A 12,655-nucleotide genomic window follows, 5' to 3' on the forward strand; every position below is an offset into this window, starting at 1 on the left:
AACCGTGGCAGGCTAACTTTTTAGCTGGGAAGTTAGGTAAAGTGTCAAATCCTTTCCAGTTTTTACACATTATGCTAATAAATTTGCAAACATTAGTGAAAGGGAAACCCTCCTAAAAACTATATGCTTATATAGCCAGAACTCATTCAGGAAGAAACAGAAAATATGAATAAAATTGAATTAATACTTCAAAAATTTTATCATGAAAGAAACATCAAGCTCAGATTATTTTAGGTGACTCTTACCAAATATTCAAAGGGGAATTAATTCAAATTTTATATAAATTTCTTCAGAGAATAGTAAATGAAGCAAGATTTCCCATCTTTTTAGGAGGTTATTGTAACCTTGATAAACAAAAGCAACGGGACAAATAATTGCAACAACAGAAATCCCATATAAGAAAGACGTTTTCCTCGAACAGGCCTGTGCCGGGTATAAGCCCAGGTGACCTGGCGCCTGATCGTAGAGGGGAATCCTCGCAGCTACCTGACAACTGGGGCTGGAGCTAAACTGCTAGGGTTTCAAACATTAAATGGAAGTAAAGAGTAGTATTTACCAGGAAATGAGAGTGAACAAGTCATCTCTAACCTTTTCCAGCCTTTTTTTTAGTAAGAGAGTCCATACTAAACTTACGTGCTCTCCCAGCAGCAATTGACCTTTGGTTACAGAGAGCTGGCAACAGAGCATTACCAGGTCTGAGAACAGCAAATAACTCATTCTTCTCAGGACATTCCCACTGCTATCCCATTTTCAAACCATTAGAAGCCTGCATCACCCTCCCTTCAGTACCAACAGTTTTTCTGTTCTGTGGTCACTGCGATTCACGGAAACTTAAGTAACAAATGAAATGAGCCATTGGTGTGGACAATATGACTTTTATATTGGCCTGGGATTGGCTCTGGGCACAAGCATTTTCATCGGAGGGAGTTTCATTTTGAAAACAAACAAATACTAAAAGGTCTGCTACTTGCCAGAAAAGACTCCATGAGAGCAGGTCATGACGGCCAGGCAAAAGTGGTTGTGGTGTCAACAGGAGCTGGTGATGTGGCCAATTTCACTGCAAATACATTTGTACCAGCCACACTAGTCACACTATTAGAAGCTCTCGGCAACCTAGCAAGTATGTTCTTTCTTCATAGTTTCTAAATGAAAAACTTAATCTTCGTGGGAAAATTGGGTATTTGCTAAGTATTCTAGGATTTACAGTTATGGTTGGTCATTCATGCTCCAAAAGAAGAGGAGATAGAGACCTTAAAGGAAATGTCATACAGCTATGTTATCCAGGTTTTGTGGTCTTTGCAACACTTGTGGTCATTGGGTCCTTGATATTGTATCTTTGTTGTGGGATTATGCCATGCACAAACATTCTTGTCTCCATAAAAATCTCCTCTGTAATTGGAGCATTTTTAGTCTCCTGTGCTAGGGGCTTGGGCATTGCTATCAAAGAGTTGTTTGTTGGAAAGCCTGGAACATCTCCTGTCCTGGATTCTGCTGCTGTGTGAGCACACAGGGCCCTGAATATACTCAGCACTTCCATAGTGACTCCGATATGTTATTTTCCAATAATTATTCTTTACAATATCAGTGTTAACTTGTTCAGCTAGTCTTTTGAAGGAGTGGCAAGATGTGCTTGTTGATGGTGTCATGGGTACATTGAGTGTCTTCTTTATAATCATTGTGGGGATGTTCTTGTTGCATGCCTTTAAGACACCAACTTTAGTCTAGCAAGTCTGCCTCTGCCTTTTCTAAAAGATGAAAAAGAAGTGAATGGCAGTATTTAATATGTATGTACTTCTTAATAACAATGAAGAAAGCTCGACTTGTAATTGAACAATACACTGGTAAAAATATCTCTTGAAGAAAGGGAACTATGACAACTTTTTCAGAAAGATATAATTAAAGGTTAGTCTATAATTTTTTTTTTTTTAAATTTTTAATCCATTGTCCATCCTATTAAGATCCAGTTGGTCTTTGACTCTAACATGAGATTAATTGCAGGTCAGGGATACAATCATTGAAGACATAAACATTTGTTGACCAGTTCTGGATTGAAGTAGTATCCACCTATATATAACATTGGTTTAATTGAACTTCTTTGGGTTTATTCTTTCAACCAGTGTTAGATTTTTCTGTTCCTGGATTCACAACTTTTCTTCTCAATGATAGCCTGACAAACTCTCCATTTCTGAAAATGTGTGGCCATTCTCTTATAAAATCAAAATGTCATTATCACACCTAATAAAGTTAACAACTATGTTTGGACATTAAAAAAAAATTACTCAAAAAACCGATTAGCTGTAATAGCAGATTAAAAAAAGAAGAAATCTGACAAAGTGGTTGTGAATACTCCTAGCCTCACAATTACTGGATAATAGTACTTTTATATTGAATAATCCTTGTTACCTACATGTCACTGCTTGTCTGTCAAATTTCCGTTTTCACAAGAAGAAAATTGTTCCTTCCCCTTTGGAAAGTAAAATCTACTTTTCCCAAATGGATATCAGAGTGTGTGCCAGGGGGAGGTAAGGGACCGAGGAGAGAGCAAATGAGAATGTCACTGCACATGAGGATATGTCAATTAAGATGACGAAAGTTTTTTTTAAAAAATTGTGTGATTTATTTTTATTCTTATATGGATTTTTTAACAATTGAAATTATATCAATGAGTAATAGGATACAATTTTCTCTATATCATATTTCACGTTTCATCTTCTGCCATTTGCATACTTGAAGGTCATAGACATAGTAAAGAATATTAACTGAAAATTAAAATTATTTTTTTGTAGATCATTTAGGCTAATGAAAATGCTGGCTGGATTAGTTTAGGAAGCACTGATCAATTGAGATTTGAAGCCCTTTATTGTCTTGTGATTTACACTGCATTCTTTTTGCCACCATTATTGCTCATGGTTATTTATTTTGCCAGTGATAATGTTCTGGATAAAAGTTGTTTGATCACAATTTGAATACCTCTTCTTTCAAATTTATATACCAATCAAAATGCTTTATTAGTATCAGAATTTTACATGAGGCAGACCTTTTTTTCTGATTATTTTCAATTTTTTATTTAAATGTTTTTTATGTCAATGCATTTAAATAATTTATACCCATATCTTAAAATCTTATAAGTATTTTTGCAATACCTTTGACTTTTTACGTATATGTGAAGTATTTTCAACAAATTGACCAAAAATTAGAACATTTTAAAAACTTTTTGTAAAAGACATTTTATTTCTGAATTACCATCATAGTTTTAGGCATCAGGCCCAAACTATTCACAAACTTTCTTTCATGATAAATTTATTCTTATGTTCATCCATGTTCAAGCTCTTAGAGTATGTCTCACAATCCTTTAAAAAAGAAACTCCAATCATTTTTTAATACACTCCACACTCTTTCAAAAGCACCCTTAGTTTTGAGAACCAGTTTCTTTCAGTATAGTCCCTTCTTAATTAGAACACCAATCATCATGTAAAACATCACCTTTCTCCTTAGTGAAATCTTGAATTATAATGATTGTTTTTTAGCTGCTGCAGTTTAAGTACTTGCTGCTTCTACCAATTCCAAGACCCTTGTGGAGAGCAGAAAATTGAATTTGCCATTGAGTTTCCAACATGTTTCCAATCCCAAATGATTGTTTCTTCCATAGAAGATATTTAAATTTATGATTCTATTATTGATTTACTAATAGATTTCTAATTGATTCTTCTGCAGCTTTTTGCCAATCACCTCTCATAAGGTTAAGTATCTTGTTTACTCTGGATTTTGGGTGAGTTCATTTGAGATGTACACTATCTCATTTCTCAAATTTCAAATGTTAATTCTAAGAAAGTCCTGAAAATAGATCATTACACTTAATTCAATTCCTGAGCCTCTGGATATTCAACCCATGATATCCTTCGGAAGAAACAAATAATGCTAAATGTAAGAAATTTCACAATGTATATTTTTCAGTTATAAAAAATGTCCATCCTATTCTATGGTACTTTTTTAAAGAAAACCCACTGAATCTAAATTTTCCACAAAGAGCATCAGTAAACCAGGTATACTGCTTCTCTTAAAATAAACTGCATAGGTGTTTGAGTACTTAAATAAATTCTGACTTCTGGTCAGCAGGGCACAAAAATGTTGTATTTCAGTCATGTCCTGAAAATCAAATATTAAATAAAACACATTTTGAGAAGGTAGCTTGCAACAAAATATAAATAAAGTGGAACAAACCTTTCACTCATGTAAAAACCGATGCAGTCACCTCTTGAGCAAACATTTTGGACAAAAGAGAGATTTGTTCTATCTAAAGAAATTGGCCTGATGCCCGAGCTAGCAGAACAAGTCACCAAGGAATTGAATACTGCCTTTGGCTGACATATCAAACATTTAATAAAAAAGAAACAGCTTAATCAACTTTAGCTGAACCCTTCTCTAGACACTAAAAAATTTCATCTATTAATTCTGCCTCCCTTGAATACCTTAAGGATATTTCCTGAGAGAAAACTGCATCCTGAACAGAGACTGAGTGTTGAAATATGGACATTAGAGAGCTGATATATACACCAGGAGCTTATCTTTAGGTCTTCTGCAATATTGTTTTAGTTGCTTCTCCTTACATTCATTCGTTTTACACATTCCAGGGATCAACTGCATTTCACAGTGATCATCTAGGGTGTCTCCACAGCACTGTCACGTAGGTCATCTGTGTGTCCCCACAACACTGTTCCTAGTATTGTTTCCATTTACCTTATCTGTAAGTAGAAAGCATGGGTGTTTAGAACCAGTGGGACTGACAAGTCATGTAGCCTGAATCCAACACATGGCTTGAATTGTGTGCTTGAAGTTCTAGTTTAGAGGCCCAAAGTGGCAAATCCAAACTCAGTTTTTGTGAGGGCAGTGGTCAATGTCAACAGGAATGTCATAAATTGATGCTATAAAACAGCAATAATAAAACTCCAAATTCCTAGTATTCAAATGTTAGGCAATTCATATTTTCTACAGATTGTCCTTGTTTATTTAACACTACCTTTGCTATGAACCTGGGAGTGCAAATATCTCTTCGAGATCCTGATTTCAATTCTTTTGGAAAAGTACCCAGAAGTGAGATTGCTATGCCATACGCTAGGTAGTTCTATTTTTAATTTTTTGAGAAAACTTTATAGTGATTTCCATAGTGCCTATACCATTTTCCATTCCCACAAACATGAGGGTCCTAAATTCTCTACATCTTCTCCAACACTTGTTGTCTTTTTTGGTCTTTCTGATAGTAGCCATCCTGACAGGTGTAGGTGATATCTCTTTGTGGTTTTGATTTGCATTTCCCTGATAATTAATGATACTGAACATTTAAAAAATATACTTATGGACATTTCTGTGTCTTCTCTGAAGAAATGTAGACTCAAATCTTTAGCCAATTTTTTAATTGGGTTAGTAGATTTTTGGTTTTGAACTGGAGGAGTTCCTAATATAGTTTAGAGATTAATTCTTATCAGTTATATGATTTGCAAGTGTTTTGTCCTATTTCATAGGTTGCCTTTTCACTGTCGATTGTCTCCTGTACAGATGGTTTTCAGTTTGAGGTAGCCCCACTTGATTATTTTTGCTTTTGTTGCCTGTGTTATTGGTATCATATCCATGTAATCTTTGCCAAGACTAATGTGATGAAGCTTTTTCCTCATGTTTTCTTCTAGGAATTTTACAACTTTGGGTGTTACACTTACGTCTTTAATCAACTATGAGTTGATTTTTGTGTATGGTATAAGATATGGGTCCAAGTACATTCTTTTGCTTGTAGATATCTAGTTTTTTTGCATATATATATTTCATTATGGTAGCTTTTAAATGTATTTTGAAGCCAGGAATTGTGATGCCTTCAGCTTTGTCCTTCTTTCTCAAGATTTATTTGACTATTCATTATCTTCTGTCAATCCATATAAATTTTAGGATTGCTTTTTCTATTTCTGTAAAAATATACCATAGGACTATTGACGGGTATTGCATTAAACTTGTAAATAATCTTAAGTAGTATGGAAATGTAAACAATATCAAGCCTTCCAGTCGATGAACACTGGATATCTTCCATTTGTTTTGTGTCTTTCTTAATTTCCCTCATCAATGTTTTGTAGTTTTCAATATCAAGTCTTTCACCTCCTTAGTTAAGTTTATCACTAAGTGTTTTATTCTTTTTGGTGCTATTGTAAATGAAATTGTGTTTGTAATTCCCTTTCAGACAGTTTGTTGTTTGTGTGGAGAAACACCTCTGATTTTTCTTTCCGTATGTTGATTTTATATCCTGAAATTTTACTAAATTGCTTTATTATTACTAACAGTTTTTAAGTAGAGTCTTTAGGGTTTTCTATACAAGAGATTATGTCATCTGCAAACAGGAGTAATTTTACATTTTTGTTTCCAATTTTGATGTCTTTTATTTTTTTCTTCTTGCCTAATTGCTCTGGCTAGGACTTCTAGCAGTATAGGGAATCAAAGTGGCAAGAATGGGCATCCTTGCCTTTTTCCTGATCTTGGAGGAATAGCTTTCGGTTTTTTACCAGTGTGTGATGTTGGCAATGGGTTTTCATATATGGCCTTTATTGTGCTATGGTACTTTCCTTCCATTCTTGGTTTTCTGAGAGCTTTTTTCTTAATCATGAAAGTTTGTCAAACCATTTTTCTACATCTTTTGAGACGATCATGTGATTTTATTTAATCTTAAGAATCTTTTATTCTTAATGTGATGTCAGTTGATTTTCATATGTTGAACCAATCCTTGCATCTCAGGAGCAATCCAACTTAGTTACGGTATATAATCCATATTATACTGATTACAAGTGATAGAAATCCAGTTAGAGTTTGCTAAATCAAAAAGAATGGAATTGATTATAAGTCCACAGGAAACCACAAGCACTGAAGGCCCAGAAAGAGAGCTAGGAACAACTAGAATCAGAGAGGAGAACACTATCAGAGCCCATCATCTCTTCCCTACGTTCCTTCCTACACATCTCTGTCATTTTTTTTATAATCCCTCTCTCTCTCTATCTCTGTCTGTATCTCTACCTCTCTGTTTCTCTGGCCCACAGGTTGCCAGTTTTCTTGAAGTTGGCTCGATGGGTGGGTTAGCTATTGGTTAGCTTAACACAAGTGGTTTGTCTTGAGCTAGCCCATGCTAGCATTAAAACAGTGTCCCATTTAACAAGATTAGTCTCTGTCCAGTCATTTGAATAGGCAAGGGGAACATAAATGGACAGAAACTGAAAAAGTGGCAAGATATTTGCTGAGCAGACATTCCCACTGGTGTCTTCTGCAACTTTATTAAAAAAAAAAAATTCTTTCTTGGGGATGAGATGGGGTTGGGAAAAATATCTCGCAGTTGATAATAAAATTTCATATGCAATTATTCTTCAGCTATCTATAAAATAGGTAATCATTATTATATTTTTTAGATAGACAAGGGCATTAAAATTTAGAAATGTAACATAGCATGTAAAAGTTAGCTAACACAGATTTTCTAGTTCTAAGATTATTATTCCTTTATTTGTTTAACTGCATTAAAGTTGAAATAACAGTAGATTAACAGAAGACATGAGTTTATGTTTTGTCTCTATTATTTGTTAGAAGTTATGCTGAAAAAGTTATATTTCAGTTTCTTTCCTCTAAAATAGGAATAAAAATTCTAACTCATAGTGTCATGTTTTCAAGTCTAAATGAGATAATTTAAGTAAAAAATCCTTTATAATTGGTAATTAAAAAAAATACCACCTAAAGTAAATGTCAGATAACTTTTCTCTGTTTATAGTCATATGCTACTTAATGACATTTTGGTCAACAGTCTATATATGTGACAGTGGTCCCGTGATATTATAAAGGCTATACCACATAGCCTAGGTGTGTAGCAGGCTATCCCATCTAGGTTTGTGTAAATACACTCTATGATGTTTGCACGATGACAAAATCACTTTGGGGTGCATTTCTCAGAATGTATCTCCTTCGTTGTGACACATGACTGTATTTGATACTGCTTCTCTTATTTGAACTGTCCTATTTTAGAAAGGATTATAGTCGAGTTTGTTATTAGTTTAGGTTAGTATTCACTAAGAATTGAAAGCAGATTAAAAGTTTCTGTTTGAATGTCAATGATCAAGATATGTACTGCTACTTATTGTTAGAACAGAGCATTTTCCAGAAACAAATAGGAGGTTGAGGTGGAAGGGAACATTCCAAGAGACTTCAAGTTCTGGATAAAATCCAGAATAACCTGCTTAATTAGACTGATGAATGCTTATACTCTCTCTCAAGTGGAATTTCTTCAATGATTTTTTTACTTGCCAGGAGGGAAAGTCAGTCTCTCCATGTAACAAAACCATTGGCAGCCATGAGCTGAGAACAAAATGGTGTATGGGGAATAAGCATATGAGAGCCAGCATCTGAGGCATCATTATAAGATGATGATGGAGATAATGTGTTAGAAACAATTCCAAAATGCATGAGTCTTTATTGACAAAAATTGAATGAAAATTTTAAACTGCTATGGGAATATTCCTCTACAAAACAGCTCAACATTAGCCACATTTCTTAGTAGCAATGTCTCCCTCTGCTCTCTTTGTAGCTTGTACACATTAGATAAACTTGGAAGTTTAAGAATAACCTTGAATGTGGGACTAGTTAGTATACTTTAGGCTGGGTATGCTTGTGGGAAATTTATAAAATTATAAAAATCAAAATGACTGGAGGACATGGAAATTTATCCTCCTGGAGTAAAAGTAAGTAGCACAACCAGTAGCTTTAAAAAAGCTTTTTGTTACATGTTTCATGTAACAATTTTTGAATTGTTCATATACATTTGAATAACATTGTTTTTTTCTCAAGGGCAACTATAAATTGGTGTTCAATTGAACATGCCAGTTATGTATTCTTGTCTGGTAAAGTTGAGATGATTAAAATTCTTAAAATTCTAAAGATTTTCTGAAGTTATTACTTAAATTGTGAAATAACAAGAATGAGAATAAATTCAGTCAAACCTATGTGCAGAAACTAATATATGTATAAAGTTTTGAAACATGGAACTTGTAAACAAAATACATGAGATATTTAATAAGATTAATAAACTCATAATATTGGGGAAAAATTTGAGATCACTTAGATATATTAAAATATCTGACTGAAAAATATAAAATAAGTTAACATGTAGAACCTTAATTACCTATATGTTTGACATCCTGAAAATAATATATTTAAATAACTGACTGACTTATTTGTTGCTTTGCCTCCCATGGATTTGTTACCCTTTTTCCCCTGGGTGACAGAGCTGCCAAAGATTACTCAAAGCCCATCTCTTCTGAGCAGTGAGAAGCCTCAGAAAGGGGTTAATATTCCAGGACCCTCAAGTGTAAGGCATCCTTCCATTTGGGAAATTAACCACGAATTGGGTTTTTCTTCCTGCATTTGTTCCCAAGACCAAGAAGTTATAGGAAGAGACATAGGTGGGGTTTTGCTAAGTACAGTTTAACAAGTTTTTACAATAACAGCTGGTAACAGTTAGTAAAAACAAGTCAGATGACATTCTATTAGACAATTAAGTGATCCACTAACAAAGGCTTGATTTAGCAAACATTCCTTTTCCCTCCAGCAGCTTTTTAGTAACTTTACATATCAATTAGTAACTTGTCTGTCTTTGAGCCAGCAACCTTGCTGTGTTACAATTCATATCTTGCAACAGAGACTCAATAGCCTAGGGGAAGTTTCCTGTCCTTTGAAAGGTCAATATTTGAAACTGCAAGGCTTTGAAACACCAGGCCCGGTGAAGTACATTTGCTTTAAGAATCCTCTACACTTATTCACTTTTTATTCAACTGCTTTGTTCTCTTTTAGACAGTAACTCTTTATAAATGAACAAAATTTTAAAATATGTTAATGCTCATTAGCAAACAATGAAGCTTGTTTCCATTTCAAGTACTACTGATGGGTGCATTATATCCTCTCATTTATCATGTCAACTTTTAAGAATTATCTGTGAAGCTTCCAATGCCAGACCAAATGGAGAAAGTGCTTCCCACCCTATTTCTCTTGCTGATTATGGCTAAAAAGTATGGACAAAATACATAAGGCAACTCTGAGAAGACTCAGAAAGATAAAGAAAAGAAAGTTGGCTGGCCTAGGGACTTGAGGAATGACCAAGCAGTGAGTTTTCTGGGATTTTTTTTATGCCTGTGATATATTTTAGCTTGGGCACTAGAGAAGCCCACCATCCAGAGACACCGAAGGGTACAGCCAAAATGCACCAAGATAAGCCTTCACTCTCTGCCGAGTAGGAAATGAGCAGCTTTGAAGGGCAGAACCCTTTGATTACATCCAGCCCATTCCAGGCTAACACCAAGAAGAAAGCAGTGTCCTTTCCCGCCTACATGCTGTGTCCCTAAGGGACTATAGGGCAGAGCCTTATCAACTAATTACTGGATCCCTGCCATTGCCTTTCTGCACTATGTTCAGGGAAGTTTTTTCGCAGTACTGTCTCCTTGTCTTAACTAGACTGATATTTATCCCATCCAATGAGATTTTTTTTCTTTTAATACCTAGCTTTTTTATTTCTCTAATTGTTTATTTACTAAATAGACTTCTTCTTCTTCTTCTTTTTTTTTTTTTCATAATATCCTGCTCTTTAAAAGAGTAAAAGTAAGAAATAAAAGTAATGGTAATAAATTCATTTTTACATTTCTTTTTTAATCTCTTTGAAGCATTCAGTTAAATGAATTTCAGGTATTTATAATTTTTGTCTGTGAGCTTGTCTTAAGCAGAAATTAATCTTATGTGTCTGTGTTCCACAAGCACAGGCCTGGGTGTGAAAACAGGCACACATCCTTCCAGGCCATCATTTATTTTAGTTTCTATTTCCTGACCATTACAGTTCAGGCAGATCACTTTGATCTAATAAGGATTTAGCTGATGCAAAATTGTTGAGTCTCCCTGGAACCCCTGAAGCCTCTTCTCTGTGACAGACTCTGAAGTTCAATATTTGTCTTCTCAGCATGGTGAGACTGCTGAAATTACACCTTTGCTTTTGAACAGGTGTTTATCTCCCTTCTTTCCTTCCTTCCTTCCTTCCTTAGTATTTGCATGGAATATATTTCCACCTTTTGCTCTCAACCTTTCTGTGCACTTATATCTAGGGTGTGTCTCTCATAAGGCATATAGCTGGAATTTTTCTTTAATATGACAATATTTGTTTATTTAGTTTTAATTTTACCATGTAATATTATTAAAATGCAAACTATGTATCACATAATTATGTTATGAAGCAAAATTTATAACTCAAAATCCAGCACGCAACTGAAGAATCAGAGCACTATCTAATATATTTGAAACTATTTTTGTAGCCTGTCTTGATCCTGTCTCTTTGCCTCTCCTCAGTCTTTTATTTCTTTAGTAATGACACATACAGAATATTTAACTGAGCTTCTGGCACTAGGCATCTTTTGTTTTTAAAAGAAATCTGAGAAATTTCAATTCTGTCTTAGAATAGAACATCAGTTAGGATAATGTTTCAAATTTCTACGTGAAGGCTTTCTATCCATCAAAAATTTCTCAAAGTGTTTTGGTAATTCTCTTTACATTGTTAAGGTGCCATCTAATTAGAAATTAGAAGGAGAATAAATAATTTACAAATGTTTCCAAATTGTTCCATGTAAAGAAGTTATTTATAAGCTCTTTAAATGGTATATTTTAAGCAGTTTATAATATTAGTGGGGATAGAGCAAATTTTAGAAGACATAAATTTCAGGTTGGTTAAGACATGAGTGGTATTCTCTCAGCCCATTTCTTTTAACTCTAGCAGTTGCTGGGCAACCATCTGCCACAGTTATAACCTGACAGCACCACTCCTAGCTGGATCTAGTATTTCTCTTGCTTTCTGCCCTAGGACCTTTCTGTCACTCCCTACAGTGATGTCGACAGGAAACCACTCAACCATTCTGTATTCAAAATCGGTAGTTAACACTCCCTGGCACAGCCCTTGACCAATGGGGTATGGGAACCAGTAGATAAATACTCGCTTCTTCTGTCTCTTGGATGGTCACTTCCGAGGTGCATTTTACATGAGTTGTCAAGGTGTCACTATTGGGAATAGTTCCTGTTGCACATGGTAGCTCAATTATGCCATCTCTATTATACATTGACTTTCACTTCTTCCTAGTTGGACTTTTTCTATCTTCTCACTCCTGTACTTGGGGTCACTTCTCAAAAAAATCAGTCTTTACACATTCCCTTGTCTCTGGTTCTGCTTTTAGGGAGGTGGTGGTGGAACTTAGGCTAATACACAATTCATATAAATAATTTTTACATTCTTCTAACTATTTTAAATATGAATAATTTGCTTTGACAAGTTTAATAGATAATTTATGGTTAGTAACCACACGGGATGGTTTGAATCTTTGTGATGAAATAAGTTGCTGTAGAATTTGTCTAAGTAGTAATTAATCTATGTATGTGTGTGTTTGTGGGTTTGTGCATGTGTTTTAGCATTGTCTTCATGCAAGGTAGCCAGTAAAACCACTATGTCAAATTTGTGTAAAGTGCATTTTTCTTTTTTTTGACCGGTAAGGGGGTCACAACCCCTGGCACGGTGTGGTCTGCACCACGCTCAGCCAGTGAGTGCACTGGCCATCCCTATATAGGA

At 34.7% G+C, this 12,655-nt stretch overlaps 1 pseudogene; it reads left to right on the forward strand.

The window, feature by feature from the left end:
- Nucleotides 1-847: 847 nt before the first annotated feature.
- LOC103595516 lies at nucleotides 848-1,900 on the forward strand (annotated as a pseudogene).
- Nucleotides 1,901-12,655: the final 10,755 nt, after the last annotated feature.

The sequence above is a fragment of the Galeopterus variegatus genome, unplaced genomic scaffold (assembly GCF_000696425.1).
Source record: "Galeopterus variegatus unplaced genomic scaffold, G_variegatus-3.0.2 Scaffold1785, whole genome shotgun sequence".
NCBI classification, from domain to species: domain Eukaryota; kingdom Metazoa; phylum Chordata; class Mammalia; order Dermoptera; family Cynocephalidae; genus Galeopterus; species Galeopterus variegatus.